Below are 22442 nucleotides of genomic sequence, written 5' to 3' on the forward strand. Positions count from 1 at the left end.
GAGGTCAGAGGAGAATTGGCTGACTGATTCAAGCCGATAGAAGATCAACTTTGACCGAAATAACCACTCGTTACAACCGAGGTATGCAGCAAAGCATTTGTGAAGCCACAACATGCACAACCTTGAGGTGGATGGGCTACAACCGCAGAAGACCCCACAGGGTACCACTCATCTCCACTAAAAATAGGAAAAAGAGGCAACAATTAACACGAGATCACCAAAATTGGACAGTTGAAGACTGGAAAAATGTTGCCTGGTCTACTGAGTCTCGATTTCTGCTGAGACATTCAGAAGGTAGTAAGAATTTGGTGTAAACAGAATGAGAACATGGATCTATCATGCCTTACCACTGTGCAAGCTGCTGGTGGTGGTGTAATGGTGTGGGGGATGTTTTCTTGGCACACTTTAGACCCCTAAGTGCCAATTGGTCATTGTTTAAATGCCACGGCCTACCTGAGCATTGTTTCTGACCATGTCCATTCCTTTATGACAACCATGTACCCATCCACTGATAGCTACTTCCAGCAGGATAATGTACCATGACACAAAGCTTGAATCATTTCAAATTGGTTTCTTGAACATGACAATGAGTTCACTGTACTAAAATGGCCACATTCACCAGATCTTAACCCAATAGAGCATCTTTGGGATGTGGTGGAACGGGAGCTTTGTGCCCTGGATGTCCATCCCACAAATCTCCATCAACTGCAAGATGCTATCCTATCAATATGGGCCAACCATGGGCCATTTCTTAAAGAATGCTTTCAGCACCTTGTTGAATCAATGCCATGTAGAATTAAGGCCGTTCTGAAGGCGAAAGGGGGTCAAAAACAGTATTAGTATGGTGCTCCTAATAATCCTTTAGGTGAGTGTGTGTATTGTTAACCCGGTTAACAGTATATATATATATATATAAGAAATGCATGTGCGCAAAATGTGTGTATGTGTATATGCAATGTCTGGGTGTGTGTGAATGCGTCCAAAGACTACTGAGTGTGCGATATACCATGGCAGAAAAGTCAGTGTTATACAACAAAAGTTAAAAGTGAAGCCGAAGAAATAATAAAATATTATCACAGAGACTCGGAGACTTTGACTTTTGAAACTTGACTTTGAACCTGTATGACTTGCCTTCTTCTGCAGAACATAAAATAATATATTATTAAGATTGTATAAATGGGTTGTCATAATAAAAGTCAGTGGGGTAAGATGCTGCTTAGATTTCTTCTGTTTTCTTTCTACATGCACTCTTTATTGATATTGTAATCAGAAATGACACAGAAAATTCACTTACACTGGACTAGTCACTGGTTGATTAAAAAAAAGCTTCCATGTAAAGCAAGTTTAATTAATTTGAAAAATAAACAAGTTGCAAGTTATGTCTTAAAGTCATGTCTACATATCATGCTATCACACTTGTTTTACTGATCATTAACGTGTTCAGTGGTGAAGAATGCAGTGGCCTGTACAAAAGAGGCATCATTCGCATGCTGAAATTATATATGAAAAGCCTGATCAGTTATAGCCAGATCATCAAGGTTCACAAATTTATCTTTTTTTTAATCTTATCCAACTTTACTTGGACTGGCCAAAAAAATGGCCGGTTCTGCAATGTTAATCACAGATGTGCTCTTTCCGTGAATGCTGCGATACTGCCTGTCATTTCCTGCATCCTTGGTAATTATTCAGATCACCTGTGGTGTGAATAAGTCGTTAGAGTTTTGAGTATAAACCTGGGTTGGAAAATATTTTAATGGTACAGATAATAGTTTATGTTTCCTCTTGAACTAATTCAAGTTCGTTTGATGTAGGTTATGTTGCAAACATAAATGTGCAAAGATGTTTGCCAGAAACCGCTTATGGTGAAGTTATCCTCCTATCCGTTATCTCCTCGGAGCATTAAAAGCCCTGACCTCTGAATAAACCTGTGTTCCATATTTAAGATCATGTTTTCCAATTAGCACCATCTTAGACACAGTAAATCACTAATGGAAAAAAGTTAAGCAATGGCTATTTATGGCAAACATTAAAAGGACACAGAGAACATGACCATTTGATGACATTATTGTTTCATCTAAAAGTAAATTGCTATTACATGTTGTTCTTTGCCACAGCATAAACAACCTGAAATCAATTAGAAGGACATCTGTAAAGCTGCTTGGAGATCTTAATTATTTCCACTTGTGTTTTAATCGTAGATCCAGGAAAAAAAAGACAAATAGTATTTAATTCCATTCAGTCTCTTCGTGTGTTCTGTTTCCCCAAGGGTCTTTTTTTTCTAAAATACAGTCATATATTACTTTCCACTTGTGTTACTGAACCCTGTCTTTGTTTTGCTCGGTTCAATATGTGGCGTCATCTTGCTTATTAAAGGGTGGCACGTAAGTAATGCAAGTGTGCTGCAGTGTTTGGAACCAGTTGCTGGCTGGAATCAGAACCAGAACAAATACGGGACCCTAAGAGCTCAGCTGAATCCTTCAACCTTGAATTTGGATGATAGTCAGGTCATTTATACAGAATGCCAGCAAATGCAATCATGGTTGATGCTTACTATGAATAATTTAATGTGACAAATACTAAACAAAAGTACATAAGATTATGGAATAAATTACAATAGGAATGTGAAAGAAACTGCATACGACCAGTAAGTAAATATAAAATTGCTGTACACAAGAGTGTTATGAGTTTTAGTGAAGTATCACCCAGAAAGGTTCTCACTAGGGTATTTTGTAGCCTTCTTAATGATGTAAGTCATTAAATGCAGTAGTTAAGTTAAAACAATTATACTATCCCAGATCCAGAAGGGTGTAAAAATTTTGGATGCAAGTTTTATTCTCTATTTTCAGCTCTCAGTACTACAGCAAAGAATTCACATAGGAAGGAAGACAAAAGGAACACCCCAAAATTCCACCAGTGTGTATTTGTCCCAATTATGGCAATGTAAGTGTCTAACAAACTGAACCTATTTCTGTTCATATTGTTTAGGTCGGAAAGATTTTTGAAAGAAGTTTCTTATGCTCACAAAAGTTTTATCTGAATCAGAAATGTAGTAAAACACAGTAATACTTTTAAATATTATTATAATTTTAAATAATTGACTTCCGTGTCACAAGATTTTTCAGAAATCTTTCAAATATGCTGATGTAATCCTAAATGTTTTGTTTGTTTGTTTTTTATCATCAACAGTTGTGCTTGGGGGGGGGGGGGGGGGGGGCACTCAGTTTCAGTCAATCTTGAGTACCTAGAGTAGTATTGCATCCTTCATATCTCCGAAAAGTCTTTAGTTTTATTATATTTATAAAAGAAAGATAGGCTGTACCGAGTCTTCTTTCCGGAAAAAAAAATGGAGGCGTATCGTGGCCCACACTAAAGAATGCAATGTGGCCCACACTAAAGGAGCTAAAGAATGATGAGCGCGCAGCTACTGCACGAGAGATTCTGAAAGCTGACATCGTCATGCGTGGAAAAGAAAACGTTACTCTAATAAACCATGGCTATCAATCAGATTCAACTAATACATGATCCAGAATCAGATCCGGAGGATGAAATAAACTGAACAGGAGAAACAGCAACAGCAGGACATCTGTCTCTGTGGTATGTACTGTATTTAGTGGCTTGTCAACATTTGCGTTTGTTTACTCGTGGATTATGAGGACATGATTTGGTTTATGGACTATTTTATGCGACTAAACCTTAGCAGTAGCAAGCAAAACGGTTTTGCACGTCAGATAGTGTATAAAAAAATAATGGAGTAACGTTAGCACATTTGAATGAAGAAGCACGCTTTGTGAGAACGTCCCCTAGCCTAGGTTTATGTTTGGGTGGTTTTACAATAAACACACTGACATATTAATCAGCTAAACGACTGTATCTAAACACACACCATACATCGCATGCTACATTGATAAATTAACTATACACGATCGTGTTGTTTACTGATGTTTACTTACGCGATGATAGCCAACAACATAAGTTAGACATTTGAAGCAGTTTTACTAACCACCTTCTTCCAAAGCACGACCGTGAACCTTTATCGCTGGCACCGCTCCGTCAAAAACACACTTCTTTGGTAACATTGTTGATTTCGTGAAGTCCTGTGACAGCAGTGACCGTGGAGATCCACTATTGCGACACAACTGAAGCGTGATGTTGTGACGCTTCTCGTCATTTCTGCGTTCAAATATGTTCAAATGCAGCGCTGCCTTCCTGGAATGCTGTGCGCACGCATTGAAGTCGTTTGACGTCACCCATAAGAATAAAGTGGAGCGTGGCACGATAGAAGTCTTGCACGGACGAGTGGATCTGCACAAGAGAGCAGTGTTTATGGGGCGTGCATTTGCTCTTTCGCTCTAGTCACGCTCTAGTCACGCGTGCGCGCACCCTTCCGGGAGAAAAGCCCGTATAGCCCATACAAGGACATTCCACTCTGTCAAAGTCAAGCGTTGAACAGAAAGTTCAAAAGAACATTATTTATTTAAAACAGAAATGTTTGTAATATTGTAAATGTCTTCACACTTCAATTTAATGCATCCATGCTGAATCATTTTTAAATCCCACATTTTTGAATGGTAGTATACAGTACATACTATACAGTGAAGTAGAGAAAATGCTTAAGGATTTGAATAGTGTTTCTAATTTAATACAAAAAAATGTGTGTATATATATATTTACAAAAACAAAGTTGTTATATTTTAAGTTAAATAACATTATCATCACATTTGAACCTTTGAAATGGAAAAACTATTGAATTTTGAATCTTATGTGAAGTACTATCTGAAAATATCTCAAATATTTCTTATTAGTTTTAAATCATTTATAAGACTTTTGGACCCCCCCATATATTAAGAGACAACTGACAGATTAATGTTTTTAGCAGGTACTTCCTCCTCACCAAAACTATTTGTACAAATCCCATAAATAGCAATTACCAGCACAGGTGACTGATTTTGGCTCAATTGCTTTCTCAGCTAAGCCTAAATGGGCTTAGTGAGTCTAGACACATTCTGCCCTGAGGTTCTTTTTAAATGAGGTTGGAAATTTTGCTGTTCTGACAATTGTAAACAAACAGTAGTGCAAAGTGATCCCAAAGCATTATAATAATTAAATGTAAAATATGTATTCGATTTTTGTTGTTGTGATTTTAAACACTTCTCAAATACTTTCAACAGCATACAGGATGTTGCATAGATATGATGAACAGAAAAGGCACATGAAACTCTATATTACTGATGAAGCACCTCTAAATACATATATCAAGATGCATCACTTCTCTGTAAGGGCAATTAAAGGTTGTCCCTGCCAGCTGGTATTTTTGCTCCGGCATGGATTAAAAGTAAATCATCATTGACAAAAATTTGTGTGCTCAGTTACTCGCGACCCGCCTTTCAACCGTGTCAACCTACAGCAGACTAATTGCCACAGCGATCTCATTGCAGCAATCTGAGGTGAAGACCCTTGCTCAAGGGTCCCGTTGTGATTGAGTACTCAACGCGTCCCCAGTGTCACTTCAACCACTTTAACAATTATCCTTAAAGGGGGGGTGAAACACTCAGTTTCAGTCAATCTCATGTCAATCTTGAGTACCTATAGAGTAGTATTGCATCCTTCATATCTCCAAAAAGTCTTTAGTTTTATCATATTTATAAAAGAAATATAGGCTGTAACGAGTCTTTCCGGAAAAAACCGAGCGCCTGGAGGCGTATCGTGTGGGCGGAGCTAAAGAATGACAAGCGAGCAAAGCGGTGACGTCCTCAAGCGTGGAGAAACCCATCTATCTCAGCTAACACAGATAATGATCCACAATCAAATCTGAGGGAGAAATAAATTGAACAGGAGAAACGGCAACAGCAGGACGTCCGTCTCTGTGGTATGTAAGTTACTGTATTTAATGGCCTCTCCACATTTCTGTGGGTTTACTCGCAGAGTATGAGGACATGATTCGGTTTATGGACTATTGTAACGTTATGCGACTAGACCTTAGAAGTAGCAAGCAAAACGGTTTTGCACGTCAGAATACTGTAACGTTATACAGAGAACAACAATGGAGTAACCGTTAGCGCATTCGAATGACGAAGCACGCGATCGTGTCGTTTACTGATGTTTACTCATGCGACGGTAGCCAATAGCAGAGACATTTGAAGCAGTTTAAGTTAACTCACCGTCGAAGCTTTATCGCTGGGACCGCTCCGTCAGAAACACACTTCTTTGGTATGATTTGGTAAAGTCCTGTGACAGCAGTGGCGTGTAAATCCATTTTGAGACGCAACTGAAACGATTTTGTCAAGCTTCCCGTCATTTCTGCGTTCAAATCGGTTCAAATGCAGCGCTGCCTTCCCGGAATGCTGTGCTGAAGAGTTGAAGTCGCTCGACGTCACCCATAGGAATAAAGTGGAGCGCGGCGCCGTTCACGGACGACTGGATCTGCAGCTGAGAGACTGTTTACAGCGTGCTCTAGTCACGCGCGCGCGCACCCTACCGGGAGAAGAGCCCGTACGGCCCATACAAGGACCTTCCGCTCTTATTAACGTCAAATAGACCCATACTCGAAAAAAACTCGCCGAAACTTGTGAGAAACCGGAAGGAGTATTTTTGACACAGAAATACTCCATCAAACGTCCAACATTAGTTTTTGAAACTTTGTCTATGTTTAGGATGGGAATCCAAGTCTTTAACAGTGTAAAAAGCTCAGTATGCATGAAACAGCATTTCACCCCCCCTTTAACCGTCAGGCTATCCCTGACTGGATGGTGTGCGATTCGTTTTTCCTCAACATTTCTTCAAAGGTGCACTATGTAGTATTTTTGCAGTAAAATATCCAAAAACCTCTAGGCCAGTGTTATATATTTTGTTCAGTTGAGTACCTACAATATCCCAAATGTTTCCAACTATTTGTAAATTGTGAAAAAAATTGCTATTTTAAATAAGGACCGGGGCATTTCAGCATAGTGTCTGAGGAAGTCGCCTGTCAATTGCGTCATATCTGCATTACCCTCGGTTTTATTCTGCAGAAGCGCTTTTCTCTTCTGTAACATCATTTTAAACACACTTAAATGTACTAAATGTAAACAGAGCTGCTAAATTGAGAGAGAAATAATTGTGAGATATATACTCGCAATTGTGAAAAAGTTAGTATTTCGTGTTTATATCTTGCAATTCTGACTTTATAATTTGCAATTCAATCTCACAATTCTGAGAAATTGTCAGAAAAAGTCAGAATTGCAAGATGTAAACCTGTAATTGTGAGAAAAAAGCCAGTATTGTAAGATAAAAAGTTGCAATTATCTTTTAAATTGGGTAACAATGGTCATTAGTTACCCTTAGTTAACTACATGTGTTAACATGAACAAATAATGAACTGCACTTATAAAGCGTTTATTTATCTTTGTTAATGTCAATTTCAACATTTATCAGTACCTTATTAAAATCTTGTTAACACCATGAAAAGCTGGATTTTTATGAACAAAGATGATCAAATAACAAATGAACTGCTCATTGTTAATGAATTAATGACCATTATTCTTAAGTGTTGCCTTAAATTATTTTATTCCATTATGGAAACAAGATACCAAATGTTCAAGCACTTTAACAGCCAAAGAATTATAATAAATTCCTTCCAACATCGCGGCTGTCCGATTTTGCACAGAGGAGCATGTTTTTGTGTAAAGGAGCATGCTAATTTATCTGAGTGTCAGCATGTCGGTGCGTGTGTGAACTGTACAGCACCACAGATGGAGCTAATTGAGGGAATGAGTCACAAGGGGGAAGTAACAAGGATCAGACATTAGTGCCCCAGGTTCACTCGTTTGATGAACGATGTGAACCGTCCATCTGAAACAGAGTGGAGAACTTTTCCTCACCATCCACACATCATCAGTACAAGACATGATAGGGGTTTTTAAAAAACACAAACGCTTCTCCAAAAAACCTTTCCAAGAATCATGAAATGTTGTATTTTTCCTTTTTTTTTTTTTTTTTTTTTCTTTAGAGAACAAAGAAGTAGCTTTAAGGAAATGGAAGCAGGAGAAAAAGCTTCCTCTGATCTCAGCGACAGGGACTTCACTGCAGGGTTTACTACTTATACAGAAAACACACACACAGTGCACACACTCCTGCCCATTCACCCGCTGCTTTAGCTGCTGCTCATATAGAACACTGAAGAAGCCATCATCTGGACTTCAGAAACCGATAGAGAGCTTTTCATTATCCATTCATGAGATGCATCCATAATTTGTCTCAGAAAATTCTGACATTATAACTTGCAATTGCAAGTTTATATCTCACAAAAAATTAATAAAATATAAACTAACATCATCAGGACATCATGAGACACCCATCCAGATCTTTACATTATCCATTCATGAGATGCATCGATTATGTTTACAGTGTGCAATAACATGAGTTCATGTTTCGCGTGTAAAAAAACACAGTATTTTTCACAGTTTACTTATCTGTACAGCGCTGTTTCCTCTGTCCTAAAAACGGCCTGATGATTTCCCTGTTCTATGAAGTCCCTCCTTCAGAAACGCGTAACGAGTTCTGATTGGGCCAGCGCTTCTTGTGTTGTGATTGAACAGCAGCTTAGCGCACTTTGCCAGGAAAGGTCCCGCCTCTTACCATAACAGGGGGATGCAAGCGCTGAATGCGCGCTCTTCTCCACGCGGGAGAGCAACGAGACCACGCCCCCTATTTTACGTGTTCTTGAGGGCGGAGGGTTAGTCAACAAACAGTTCTGGTGACGTCATTACATCCCTGCACTTCCTGCTGTAGTGCTCAAGTGTTCCATATATTGTGATTTAGCCGCTGAGGAAGTGTCAGCACAAACGCAGCAGGAGTCAGATTACACGCATCGTGATGAGCTGAATGAGCTCTCGTAATGAGAGCTGAGCCACACTCGCGGCAGTAGCTCTCAGCGCGTGTTCAGTCTGGCGCGTTTTTCAGTTCATGCCTTTGGAAGATTATCTTTCATAGGAATTTAATTGAGAAGATAAAATACTCACTTTGCTCCACCTGCGGCACCGTTTCCATGAATGCCTGCAGCTGCGAGCTGAGCTGTGAGTGCGACGCCATCCCCCAAGTGCGAGTTGAAAACATGCGGAAATGGCTCCCTCTGCTGGCTGTAGGCTTTAGCGTCTGGCCAAACATTTTACCGATGACGCAAATCGACGGTATTTGCATCACCGGAGTAATTTTTCCAGAAATAAAATCCATAAATCTCTCATCTGAGGGGGATATGAGAGGGGGGAGCACGACCATTCGAATATACTCCAGGGTTTACACTGATAGAAAGCCATATGCTAATCGCTGAATTAACCCTTTTAAGTACTTGTACTTTGTCCACCACTAGTAACTGCAAAATAAAATATGATTGAATTACAGTTTCATCAGCAAGTACAACTTGTTTCAGGAACAAAATTCCAATCAGATATGAGGGACAATTTTATAGTTGCCAGTATGTCAAGTTTAGGCTTGCTTCTACATCAGTGTTATTCACCTATCATTTACCTCTGATTTTTAATTTATGGGTAGGGATTTTAGGTATAAATTATGAGGTTAGGTTTACGGGTTGGGATTAAAAATGTTGTTTCAAGACCAACAAAATGTGTTGATCCAGGACCATGACTTGCTTGGCAAAATCACGGTGACCCTAATCCTACAGGGGTCTCAATACACATTATCACACACTAACTCATTCTGTTCAGTGCCCTGTGGTACACCGATAAGCATAGAGGTTGAAACTCACTGGGATTAAATGAAATGAGAATGGGACGGAGGTGATCCTGGAAACCAGGCTTCATGACAAAGTGAAGTGGTGCAAACACTACGCCCACATCATTATATCAGGAGGATGTGGAACATATCACAATATTATACATAATATCCTCTCACAAATAACACAAGGACTTGATTTCAGAAATCCTGCTTGATGGGCTTTCGTATTGTACACAGTTCCTCCCTGCTAACCTGCAAATGAAAGCACTCTGATGAGGAAGCTTTGGCAATACTGTGCTATTCAGCTGGCATGCTGCAGGGGTGTACTGGCCAGGATTACTGTGCCCGGCACACGATAGATGGAACACAACTGATAAGGACAATGAGAGAGAGAGAGAGAGAGAGAGAGAGAGAGAGAGAGAGAGAGAGAGAGAGAGAGAGAGTGAGTGAGTGAGTGAGTGAGTGAGTGAGTGAGTGAGTGAGTGAGTGAGTGAGTGAGTGAGTGAGTGAGTGAGTGAGTGTGTGTGAGTGTGAGTGTGAGTGTGAGTGTGAGTGTGTGTGTGTGTGTGTGTGTGTGTGTGTGTGTGTGTGTGTGTGTGTGTGTGTCACGGCACCTGTTGACATTCGAATGCTGCTTGTGTGCTCTCTGGCTGGTTGCCCTACCCTCAGTTTCTAGCCTGCCTCTTGCTGACTGCATCTCACTGATTTACAAAGCATTTCAGGTCATTCCACAGACCGCACCATAATGCACTGTATTATGGTTTTCCACTGCCAGCCAAACACTATTTTCCAACAGCTTGATTTAATCAGAAACAACACAATAAATTGACTAGTTCAATGCATTAGACCATCAATCAGAGCACGAAAACAATACCAGCTTTTTATGTATTTTCCGCCATATTTTTCACAGATTCCTATTTTAAATCCCTTAAATTCTCAGCAGATAAATGAGAGGTAAATCAAACAGGCTTATCGTTCAGGCGAGAACAGAAAAAGCAGAAAACCTGGGTGACTAACACCTGAAAATATCCTGAAAAGAGAAAAAAATTCTCACCATTTCATTTAAAATATATATATAATTAGCCAGTGCTTTTCATTGTTGTTGGTGAATTAATCAAGGTGGCAGTTAAATAGGTTTATGTCAGGCTGGTGTTGAAATAGAAATAAAACATTTTGTCACCTATGTGTAAAAATAATTACAAAAGCACAGAGAGGAACAGGGAGGACAGATAACAAATACAAGTGCAGAGCATTCTGGGTCATTTGAAAATAGATAACTTTGAAGTCAAACAATGGTAACGAAAGGTCGTCTTAACATTCTTGCTGTTTTTAAATCCTTTTGCATCTAAAATAAAACAGCTTTACTATGCTACTGGCATGACTGGAGGCTACATCTCATTTGAATTTACATGTAAACATATTTTTAAAAGTACTATTCGTTTCTTTACATACACAACTTTTGGATGGTGAAAGAAGTACAAATGCAGTGCATTCAAACCCCTAAATGATAGACCATAAGAAGGATCTTATTTTCATTGCGCGTTGAAGCAAAGTACTATGCCAGCTGGTCAGGGGGGCTGTCCATATAGGAAATGTATGTTCCATCCCTTGGGTCATTTTGACCCAAAATTAATGTTTGTCCAAAACATTAGGACTTTTGTCACACTTGAGCCACACATATACACGGGCACACAAAAGACTTGATCCAAGGAGTTTATGTGGTTGAATTTAAAAATATATAAATCAGTTCCTCGCGGGTCAGGACCCCCTTACACTGTAAAAAAATTGTGCTGTTTTTTGTTGGTTTAACTTAAAAAAGTAAGTAACCTGGTTGCCTTAAAATTTTGAGTTTATTGAAATTAAAAATTTGAGTTGATACAATGAAGGAAATTAGTTTAATAAATAGAAACTCAAAATATTATTGTATCTGAACCACATAAAAAAATTTGATAAATCATGAAAATAGCACTATTTGCCATGTTTCACTGCGTCATCACAAATAAAACACACACAATTACCCAATATGCTTACAAAATCTTTTAATAATCTTTTAATAAAGGTTGTCGAATCTCAAAAAAATGTTCATTATATTTACTCAAAATTTTAATTTCAATGAACTCAAAATTTTAAGGCAACCAGGTAACTTGTTTTCTAAATAATTTTTTACAGTGTAGGAATTAAAGGAATGGTTCAAAATAAACTTTACCAAAAACTGATTTTATAATGTCTATATGTTTATCTGAATGCATACTGAAGAGACAAACTCAATAACTGACATTAGGACCCAGCTGAACAGCTCATTTGCTCCATTTAGAGCTATAACGCCATCTAGTGCACTCTAAAAAATAATTCAGTGGCTTAGTAAATATCACAGTAATAATTAACTTTATTAACTTAATAAAATCTCTCAATATCATTTACTTGATGGTTTTAGTTAAACATACCAAAATAATTGACTAAAAATCCAACAGTTAATTTTGTCTAAAATGTATAGTTATATTTAAGTTTTTTGCACTAAAATAATTTAGTATTCAAATAACCAATTATTTAATTTAAATATACTTAATACATTTGCGAAATTTATTTCAAAATAGTTGAGAATGGAGAACTAAACCGATCTGTTTCAAGAACCACAAATATTACTTAATTAAAATCAAGATTATTAATATTTAACACACACTGAAGAAATTGAGTAAGTTTACTTGATTAAAACAATGCGCCCCTCCCCCACCCTCTGACGTGACGACAGCTCGACGGTTGAGTGAGTGCGGATATTTGAATTCTCCTCAGTCACCAGAGCAGTTTCTTCTTCTCAGCGTCGCAGAATTGGGGCATTTCCTCTGTGAAATTCAGGTTTGTATGTTTTTTTTATTATCTATATAATCATTACTGTGCTTAAAGGCATTTTATTTAATTCAAAACAACATACAGGGACAGTGTGAGTCACCTTAAGTTAACGTGTGGCGTTGGTCTTTGAAACGCCTGCTGTGTTGCTCAAAACAACAAAGATAATGAATATTATGAATTTGGATGATAAAATCTTATTAAAACTGGGCACTGTTTGTTTATTGTCAGGTTATGGAGTCTGTCGCCTCGCAGCATCTTTCAGCTGCAAATGAAACGCAGCGGTCTCAAGTTCAAAGTCCACCCGCAGACCGCTAACGTTAGTCCATCTCAGGCTCGAGAAACAGCGCTGATACGGTGGAAATGGGATAGCAGACTGGTTGATTACACTTGAATTACTTTTAAATGTTTAATTTTTACTTCTAAAATGTTTGTTACATGAGTTTAAATGTTGTAAAATAACTGTTATTCTTTACATGTCAAAACAGTAATATATGCTGTAACGTTATTGCTGTACTCATCGACAATAAAGGCCATGTCATGCATAAGTGTGTTTGTGTGGACTGTGGAGTATTTTAAAAAGGTTTAGAGGAAATTAAAGTTATACTATACAAGTAAGTAATACTCATAAATAAAAACAGTTCATATTAGTCATAAATATTGGTTTTTAAAATGCTTTTTACCCATTTTGTTCTACTCAATTGAATTTGTTAATGTAACAAATGCAGTTACTCAGATCTACTTAATTTTTTTACTTACATTTACTCAGATCATATGGTGTCTATAATTGATTTCACTGCTTAAAAATTTACTCAATTTTTTTAGTGTAAAAATGTTTCACCAAAAAAATTGAGTAAATCATAGTATTAGTTTTTAGAGTGTGGCAAGTCATGAAATATGTTATATAATTTTTTTCCACAAGAGATGGCAGACACCCAATGTGAGATATTCTGAGCTGAATTAACAAGGTTATGCATTCAATGTTGAGTTATTTTGAATTTAAGTTAAAAGAATGTGAAAAATGTGCTTAAATTATATTATGTATTGATAAAATCTAATAATTTAAGAAGAAGAAGAAGAAGAAGAAGAAGAAGAAGAAGAAAATGCATTAAAAATAGAAAACAAATATACTATAAAAATTAAATGATATAAGCTTTTGGGACAAAAAAAAACCTCTAATTTTATGGCTTTGGAGTTGGGGTCATTTTGACCCGCTAAGGACTGATTTGTTAAGTGCGAAGGATGAGGTTTAAGTTGCATTGGATAAAACATGACTAATAAATAATTAAGCATAATTAAGCTAACAAAAGGTGCTATGCTTTATATTGATGTATAAAATATAGTACACAAACTTTTTATTGAGTTTTGTTGAGTGAGCTCAACAGAATTCATGCCAATTGGAACGACTCCTAAACTCCTAGTCAGACCAGAATGTACTCGGAATTCAGGGCATCGCTCATAGAATGCTGCTGTAGGTGCTAACAGGCCATTTGATGCTTGCTGCCTGACTAAATCTAATTTATTGGATTTCCCCGTCCTTCTTTCACCCAGTGATGACATTTCTTCTCTATTTCCTAATAATCACAGTAAAGAGATTGTGGAGTGCTCTGGCTGCTCAGCCCCTGATCTTCTAGCCCTGATGCAAAGTCATTCTGTTTATAATGAGCACAAGCTTCATTTATTTTGGGCTCATTTCTAATGACCACTGGCAAATAATGATTTCGCCTTGCCTTTTCTGGAGAAAAATCGCTTATTGCACACATCAGGAGAGAAGTCTATTTTTGAAAATTTAAACAAGAACTAATGGAGAATGTGCCTGCTGAATGAATACACACAAAATGGTTAGTGGAAGATTTGTAATTTATCGTAGGTGTTAAGAGGAAAACATTTAGGAAAGACATTTTTGGACATGACATGATTTTGGTTGGTACGATCGCAGAGATTTTTGGGAAGCCCATTGCACAGCTAATGGAATTCAAACAGTTGGAGATCGATTGCAGTGTAAACAATCTGTCTGCTAATCTGTGATCGGTAGGGCTGCGCGCAGCTGGTCTGTCCGGCAGATGTCACCTTGCTTAAATCCCACTGTGATAATGAGGACCTTTATGATACTCTTATTGCCCAGAGTAATAGCCTGACAGCTGCACATATAGCCACATATCCCTCTGATATAGGGTTAGATTTACTTCACTTAGGCCTATGATTTATGTTATGATGTATCATCATTTCATTTAGGTGTTTTTATTTCAGTAATAGCACATAAGCAAGAGTGTTATACAATTTTTTATAATACAACAGTTCAATAAACAAGAAGTTAATAATGAGAACATTATTTTTCAGACACAGTATTTCCCCATAGTTTGTCTAGTTTCAGTCTGTGATAGCCTGACGCTGTCATACAACATTCTAGTCAGAATATCTGAGAGAATAGAGAGTCTGACCATGCTCCATTGTGCTGAAATTATGGGGCGCCTTTCAAGCAAACCAGGAAAGACCTCAATTGGATAGACCTACAACCAATCAGAGCAACGGAGTGAAATGTCAACAGAACTCAACTGCGCTGTGTTGCCAAGCCTGCGGTTTTCATGAGGGTTGTTTTCCATGTCCGCAGGTTGAAGCAACCTCAATTATGTGATATATAGACCCAGGAATACAGATCACTGAACAGAATTTTGTCTGGTAACCTTGCCAAAATAACAAATATTTTACCCCCCAAACAGCATTTTTCTCCGGAGAACCCCCGAGAAGTTATTGTTTTGGGCTAGTTGGCGGGTTTTGTTGTAAAAACTTGGCAAACCTACCTGCACGCACACTGGAATAAACGATCTTCGCCGGTGTTGTAAAAAAACATTTAAGGATACACAGAGTACTAACCAACATGATCATCATTTCTGAGAGAAATAGTGAAGGTGAATGCATATACAAACAAGTTCTCCGTTTAGGATTTGAACAAATTCAACAAGCGTCTTATGACGTGGATGATTATGTTACTGTTGATCATCTGTCCGTCATCGTCTAAAGCCCGCCCTGACAATTTTGTTGGTCCGAACAGTTTCTGTTTGGGCATAATTAGTCCATACAGAACTGCCTGACCTCAAATGTTGTGGGCGGGGCTGAGCTCGGCTGGCATCCAGGCTAGGGTTTTAACAAATCGGTCAAGTAAACGATTCAATGCCTCACTCAAAAAGCCATTCACATGTTTCATTCCTGAATCAGTTTTGTTAAACAAATAGGTACCATTAAATGAGATTAAAGGACTTACTTACAAAAAACAGTCACTTGAGGCCGCCTACTGGTATAGAACTTAGTTAGGGTACCGCCATATTCAATTTTTAATTTTTGACAGGAGTGAAAACAAAGCTGTAAGGGATAGAATTACAGTGCGTTTGGATTGAACCATTGTATAAACCATTTCTTTCTGGGGGGAAAAAAAACTTTCCATGGAAAAAACTACATAAAACCAATTTTAAAGTTGTGAAAATAACATGATCTATGACCCTTATACAGTGTTTGTCATTGTAAAGATTCCAAAACTATCCATATAGCCTTGTTTTCATCTACATTAAATTCAATATGTCGTCTAACCTTACTAAGGTCTATATTGATGTAACCTGGAAAAAGAGTCACTGCCTGTCAATCAAATTTGAGAACCAGAACTAACTATTGTATAATGAGGTACATGTGGATGCAATCTTCTATTTATATAATTGAAATTATACTATAGAGTAAAAAAATTTGTTATGCTTCAGTGTTAAAATAAATATTCAGTGTAGGTTGAAACAATTAAGTTAAGTGTTTAATATTACCACTGAAATGACCTTCAAGACTAAACACAGTCAAGTATTTGAGTGAGCACTGCTTACACAAATACACAGAGGCAACCAGTTCTTAGTTCACTAGGTCAACAAATCTTTGAAGCAGCTGAATAGATCGGTCTATTATTACTGTGTTATTTAAAGCATATGCCTATATCTCACCTCCTGATAGCTTCAAGGGTTATGGCAAATTTTGACTTATGACTCACATGACACAGCACACACCAGCTGCTGTGTGTGTCAGCACCTTAATGGCAAACGGGACAAGCCCGAAACCGTGACACGTAGGTGTTTGATTCCACACTATTCTCAGGTTTGTATGCAAACAAAGCATGTGGGACTTGACTTAATATGGTACGTTGCGACTTGTGACGAGGGACAATGTGGTCACCGATGAGCTGGAGTACTCTCATAATGCTTTTACTTCTTTTAGAACTATTTAGATCTTTTATTGAAACGTACAGTAACGGAAGCCAGCTAGTAGTTGCTGTGCGAGTAAACCTTACTCCTCTGACCTCAAGAGGTTGCAGCCTTTAGCTTCCTTGTTAGAGCATCCGATTCTTATACCGGTGGACCCGGGTTTGTGTCCCGCGTGGAGCGGGCGGTTTGAACAGGAGGGGCTACATTGGTGTCGTGACCCGGTTGGGAGAGAGGTTTAAGGGGGAAGTGTAACGGAGGACAGCTAGTAGTTGCTGTGCGAGTAAACCTCACTCCTCTGACCTCAAGAGATGCTCTAGTGATGGACGCTAGAGGTTGCAGCCTTTACGCTCCTTGTTAGAGCGTCCGACTCTCATGCCGGCGGACCAGGGTTCGAGTCCTGCTTGGAGCGGCGGTTGGAACAGGAGGGGTTACATTGGTGTCGTGACCCAGGTGGGAGTGAGGTTTAGGGGGTGAGTATAACAGAGGCCAGCTAGTAGTTGCTGTGCGAGTAAACCTCACTACTCTGACCTCAAGAGACGATCTAGTGACTGACGCAAGGTTGCAGCCTTTATCCTCCTTGTTAGAGCGCCTGACTCTCATGCCAACAACACGGGCGGTTCGCACAGGAGGGGTTACATTTGTTTTGTTTTTTCATTATAAGGTTAGTAGTATACAGAAATCCTCCTCAGACAACTACAAGCATATATGTATGCCTCTGCAGGATAATAATGCATTTGATGTATAATTGGATAAAAAGAGGCAATTTTAACTCTTTGTAATTCAAATGTCAAGTAAATCTTATTGTTTTCAATGGCATTTGTTCTTTGGAAATGTCATTGCAGTTCCAGATCTCTAAAATACTGAATCAAGTTAAAAGTGAAGCAAATGATACCTTAATTCGCTATTATAGGCCATAATCTACAAACCACCATTTTCACACCCTGTAGGCAGTGCATTCTAGTAATCGAGCACTACCGTAATAGGAAATATAGGAAAATGAAAGATAGATAAAGTGGGAGTTTTGGCCCCAGTGCACTGCTTAATCAATTCCACACAGAGCAAAGTGTTTGCAGTCACATAATGTTCTTTATCCGTTCTGTTCAAAACCTGACCATATGGGAGAGCGGTCTGGATTAGCACGAATGATAGACTAAGAGCATGTTTATCTGCCAAATAAGTTCCACATTTAACTGGTTGTTCTGCTGCCATTACAGGGAAAGACGACTGTCTGGGGCAAGAAAAGAGCAAAGCAAGCCAAGACGACTGGTATCTCCCGTCTCCAAACAGAAGACGGAGAGCAAAGGAATAGCAAAGTGGGCAAAAGAAGAAAAGCAAGTCACGGCGCAAGGAGTATCCCCACATTAAGAGGCAAACGTGGGGTTGGAGTTGCCAGCACCTCACCTGTTGATTTGATTCAATCCTGGATGACTTTAAAGAGAGGAAAACAATTCCTAGTTCACTGGTTTTCTCAATTATCACTGTGAACTGGGTTATTTTTTATATATATTTATTTCTTTGATAATTTTGTTTTAACTTTGTCATCGAGGATCAAATTTAAAAGTAGGACAAAAACTAAGAGAAAAATGTGAGAACTTTTATCTCCCCTTCTCCCAAGAGACTCACCATGAGAGTCATTTCCTTCAAACAACTGCAATAGTAGCCATCAGAATCCCTCCGAACATGACTCACATAAAAAAGAGGCATATTTCCTAGTACAAAAAAAAAATCAGTTCTCTCATATTTCGGAAAACAGCCGTGCTCTATTCGATCTTATGGGCTAAGTTTGATATTAAGCTATTCTATTTGATTTATCTAATGATTTGATGTTGGCTACTACAATGCAGCCATGGTAATGCACCAATGGAAAGTCCTCCAGAACATTGTGGGAAGAACTTCTAAGCACCCATTTATTTTTTAGAGTACTGTATTCTATTTCTCGGGCCTGTCAAATGGATTCTCTCTGATCAGAGAATATTCTGTCTCCTACATCCTATTTCCTCGAGGCCAACAAGACCGGAGGTTTTGCGCTGACCTCAGAGCGACTAGAGAGATGTTTCTCAAAACTACAATAGAGAGGATGCTTTGCTTTGACTTCTAATGAGTTGGACACTTTCCATTCTAAGTCAAAGCCCATCCATATGGAAGGCCTGTACATATACAAACAATTTGAGCACAATATGAGCATTGCAGAGTGAAACTCATCGACTTTACAACTTTAGTTTCCTGACTCCAGAGGAATATATTATTTATCTTAATGCACAAAGGCGCTTATTATTGTTGGACTCTCTATTTGTTTTACACAAAAGATAAGCAGGAAAGTACTGCCCAAAGTATGTATGTTGCTTTGGTATGTTGAATCAGAGGAATGCCTATATTGTTTTTGCACAGAGAGCTTAAATATACTTGGTAACACGTTACACTAAGGTTTAATATTTATAAAACTGCATTAGGTATGCATTAACTATCATGAACTAAAAATGCATGTTTTTAAAGCACTTAATAATCAAGATTAATAATAATTTATTTTAAAATTACTATTGTTCACTTTCAATTCATGCATGTTTACAACATGGGCATGACATTTTGATTTGAGTAGGAATTATGTTAAAGCTTTAGCTAAGAAAAAAACTACAATGTACAAAACAATCACTCTAGCAAACTTTGCAACATTATTGCTGTAATATTTGTATTGAAGTACTCTGAGATTTGTTGTCACGATACAGGAGTTTCTAACTTCGATGCGATACTTTTAAAAATCGGATTTTCGATACTACAGGAAAATCACACTATATCTGCATTGCTGAATTTGAAACATAATACCCAGTCAAAGCATACTACAAATAATATTTATGCCATAGAAAAATATCGTAATAGTATTACAAGTAGTGTAGTAGTATGCAGTTCTAAATTTACTTTCCATTGGTTACTTTCAAATAACACTGGAAAACACAGCATCATGATCGCAACAGTTCTTGGAAGTCCAATAGCCTTTAGCCAAGCAGTATGTATGTCATGTCACTTAGTGATCTACATTATTACGTATTAAGTTGTGTTTGGACTAATTTTGAGACCACCTGCTCTAAATACAGATACACTATATTGCCAAAAGTTTTGGGACACCTTCCTTTACATGCACATGAACTTAAATGACATCCCATTCTTAATCTGTAGAGTTTATTGTGGAGTTGTACCACCCTTCGCAGCTTCAACTCTTCTGGGAAGGCTTTCCGCAAGGTTTAGGTACTGATGTTTGACGATAGGGCCTGACTCTGAGTCTCCCCTCCAATTCATCCCAAAGGTGTTCTATCGGATTGAGGTCATGACTCTGTGCAGGCTAGTCAAGTTCCTCCACACCAAACTTGCTCATCCATGTCTTTATGGACCTTGCTTTGTGCACTGGTGCACAGTCATGTTGGAACAGGAAAGGGCCATCCCAAAACTGTTCCCTCAAAGTTGGGAGCATGAAATTGACCAAAATGTCTTGGTATGCTAACACATTAAGAATTTATTTCACTGGAACTAACAAACAACCCCACACCATAATCCCCCTCCACCAAACTTTACATTTGGCACAATGCAGTCAGGCAAGTACTGTTCTCCTGGTAAACACCAAACCCAGGCTCGTCCATCGGATTACCAAACAGAGAAGTGTGATTCGTCACTCCAGAGAACATGTCTCCACTAATCTAGAGTCCAGTGGTGGCGTGCTTTACACCACAGCATCTGACGCTTTGCATTGCACTTTGTTATGTAAGGCTTGGATGCAGCTGCTCGGCCATGGAAACCTATTCCATGAAGCTCTCTACGCACTGTTCTTGAGCTATTCTGAAGGCCTCAATAATAATGGAGTTCTGTAGCTATTGACAGAAAGTTGGCAACTTCTGTGCACTGTGCGCCTCAGCATGCGCTGACCCTGCTCTGTGATTTTACATGGCCTACCACTTTGTGGCCGAGTTGCTGTTCCCAATTGCTTCCACTTTGTTATAATACCACTAACAGTTGACCGTGAAATGTTTGGTAGTGAGGACATTTCATGAATTGACTTATTGCACAGGTGGCAACCTATCATGGTACCACGCTTGAATTCACTGAGCTCCTGAGAGTGACCCATTCTTCCACAAATGTTTGCTGAAGCAGTCTGCACGCCTTGGTAATTGATTGGCATGGAAGTGATTGGAACACCAATTCAATTATTTAGAGGGGTGTCCCAATACTTTTGGCAATATAGTGCAAGTGATCTACTTAGGTTTTCTAATGTTTTGTGAAGTTATAAACAGTTAAACATGATAAACAGTTATTTGTTTTCACACTATGAAGACATCACTAATATGTCAGCAAATTTAAATGCACTTGTTAAGTGATGGTCATATTTCCTATATTCACTGTAAATCCAAACCTGTACTCTTTAAAATGTGTTATTAAGCAAGCAGATGTTAAGAGGTTAATATTAACGATTAATTGATTGTTTAATCTAAACAATAATCGGTAATGGGAATTTATGTAAATCGACATCCCTAATCGATATGTTTAAATACTTGGAGGTCATTTTCACTGCAACAAATAACAGAGAGAGAAGTTACAGGATGAGTGGACTGATATACAGCGTTGTTATTATATTGAAAGTGAAACATTAAAATGTGATGTTAAACCTAAAAATTAACATTCACCTATTAATAAATGCTGCAAAAAGTTTATTGTTATCTTATTTCATGATACCTAATGCACTAATGTTGACAAATTATTGTAATGTGTTACCATACTTAATGTCCGTGTTGTATTTTATGTTAAACTTATAAGGGCAAATTACTTGTAAATATTATAGCTATGTTATTTAAATTTTTGCCTACATCTTTGTTTACACAAAAGCTAATGGCAATCACAGATCAGGTGAAGTACACAGACATGTATTGTGTAAAATATAAAATAATATATTATGCACCTATTGCAAAAAGACAAAAAGAAAAGAAAAAAATTAATCAGTGTGTAAATCAGAGGGAAAAGCCTTCCATGGAATATGAGACTTCATAGTTCATAGTTCCAAGGCTGAATTTCATACCTCAGGGGAGAATGAGTTGTTTCCAAATGACTAAAACAGTAAGCTTTTTCGACTGCTGTGTAACAAGTACATTTATTTCTAATATAAACTTTCAAATGGACATGTTTTTGGAAGAGCATTTAGAGTGCAAATACCAACAACCATTAAAATGCAATGCAGGAATGCAAAAACAATGTTATTTTTTTAAGCTGTCTGGTTCAGACCTAAAGATAATTACATAGTATAGTTTATCTATGTGTCTTTGTTTTGCTATTGTGATATGGTGATGGTGTTTTTTTCCGCATTTGTCATTGTTTAGTCTATGTGTTTAGTCAATTTCAGAATTTCTCTTTATAAGACCCAATGATGCTTGCTGAGCAATGTACCACATGCACTCAATAAATATGTTCAGTAAACAGCAGCAGTATAATCTTTAATTAATGATACTTTATTTTCTGGGTAACTATTCTCATTTTATATTAGCATAATTAAAAAGAGCTGTTTAATGAAGACAGCAATTGACTATGGGTCTTAGCACAGAATGAAGTGTAATTCAGTAACGCTGGAGTGGTAGTTTGCTGTCATTCTTGTATATTAGATCAGAAAGTACAAAAGATATC

General features: G+C 37.9%; 1 protein-coding gene across 2 annotated transcripts in view; it reads left to right on the forward strand.

The window, feature by feature from the left end:
• Window positions 1-22238, forward strand: part of LOC137055656 (urotensin-2 receptor) — a 39706-nt gene extending 17468 nt beyond the window's left edge. For both annotated transcript variants that reach the window (XR_010900047.1, XM_067429518.1), the window contains one exon: window positions 18002-22238. The gene's annotated coding sequence lies outside the window, so the exon portion shown is untranslated. The remainder of the gene's footprint in view (window positions 1-18001) is intronic.
• The last annotated feature ends 204 nt before the right edge of the window (window positions 22239-22442 follow it).

Source organism: Pseudorasbora parva, chromosome 21 (genome assembly GCF_024679245.1).
Source record: "Pseudorasbora parva isolate DD20220531a chromosome 21, ASM2467924v1, whole genome shotgun sequence".
In the NCBI taxonomy this organism is placed as follows: Eukaryota; Metazoa; Chordata; class Actinopteri; order Cypriniformes; family Gobionidae; genus Pseudorasbora; species Pseudorasbora parva.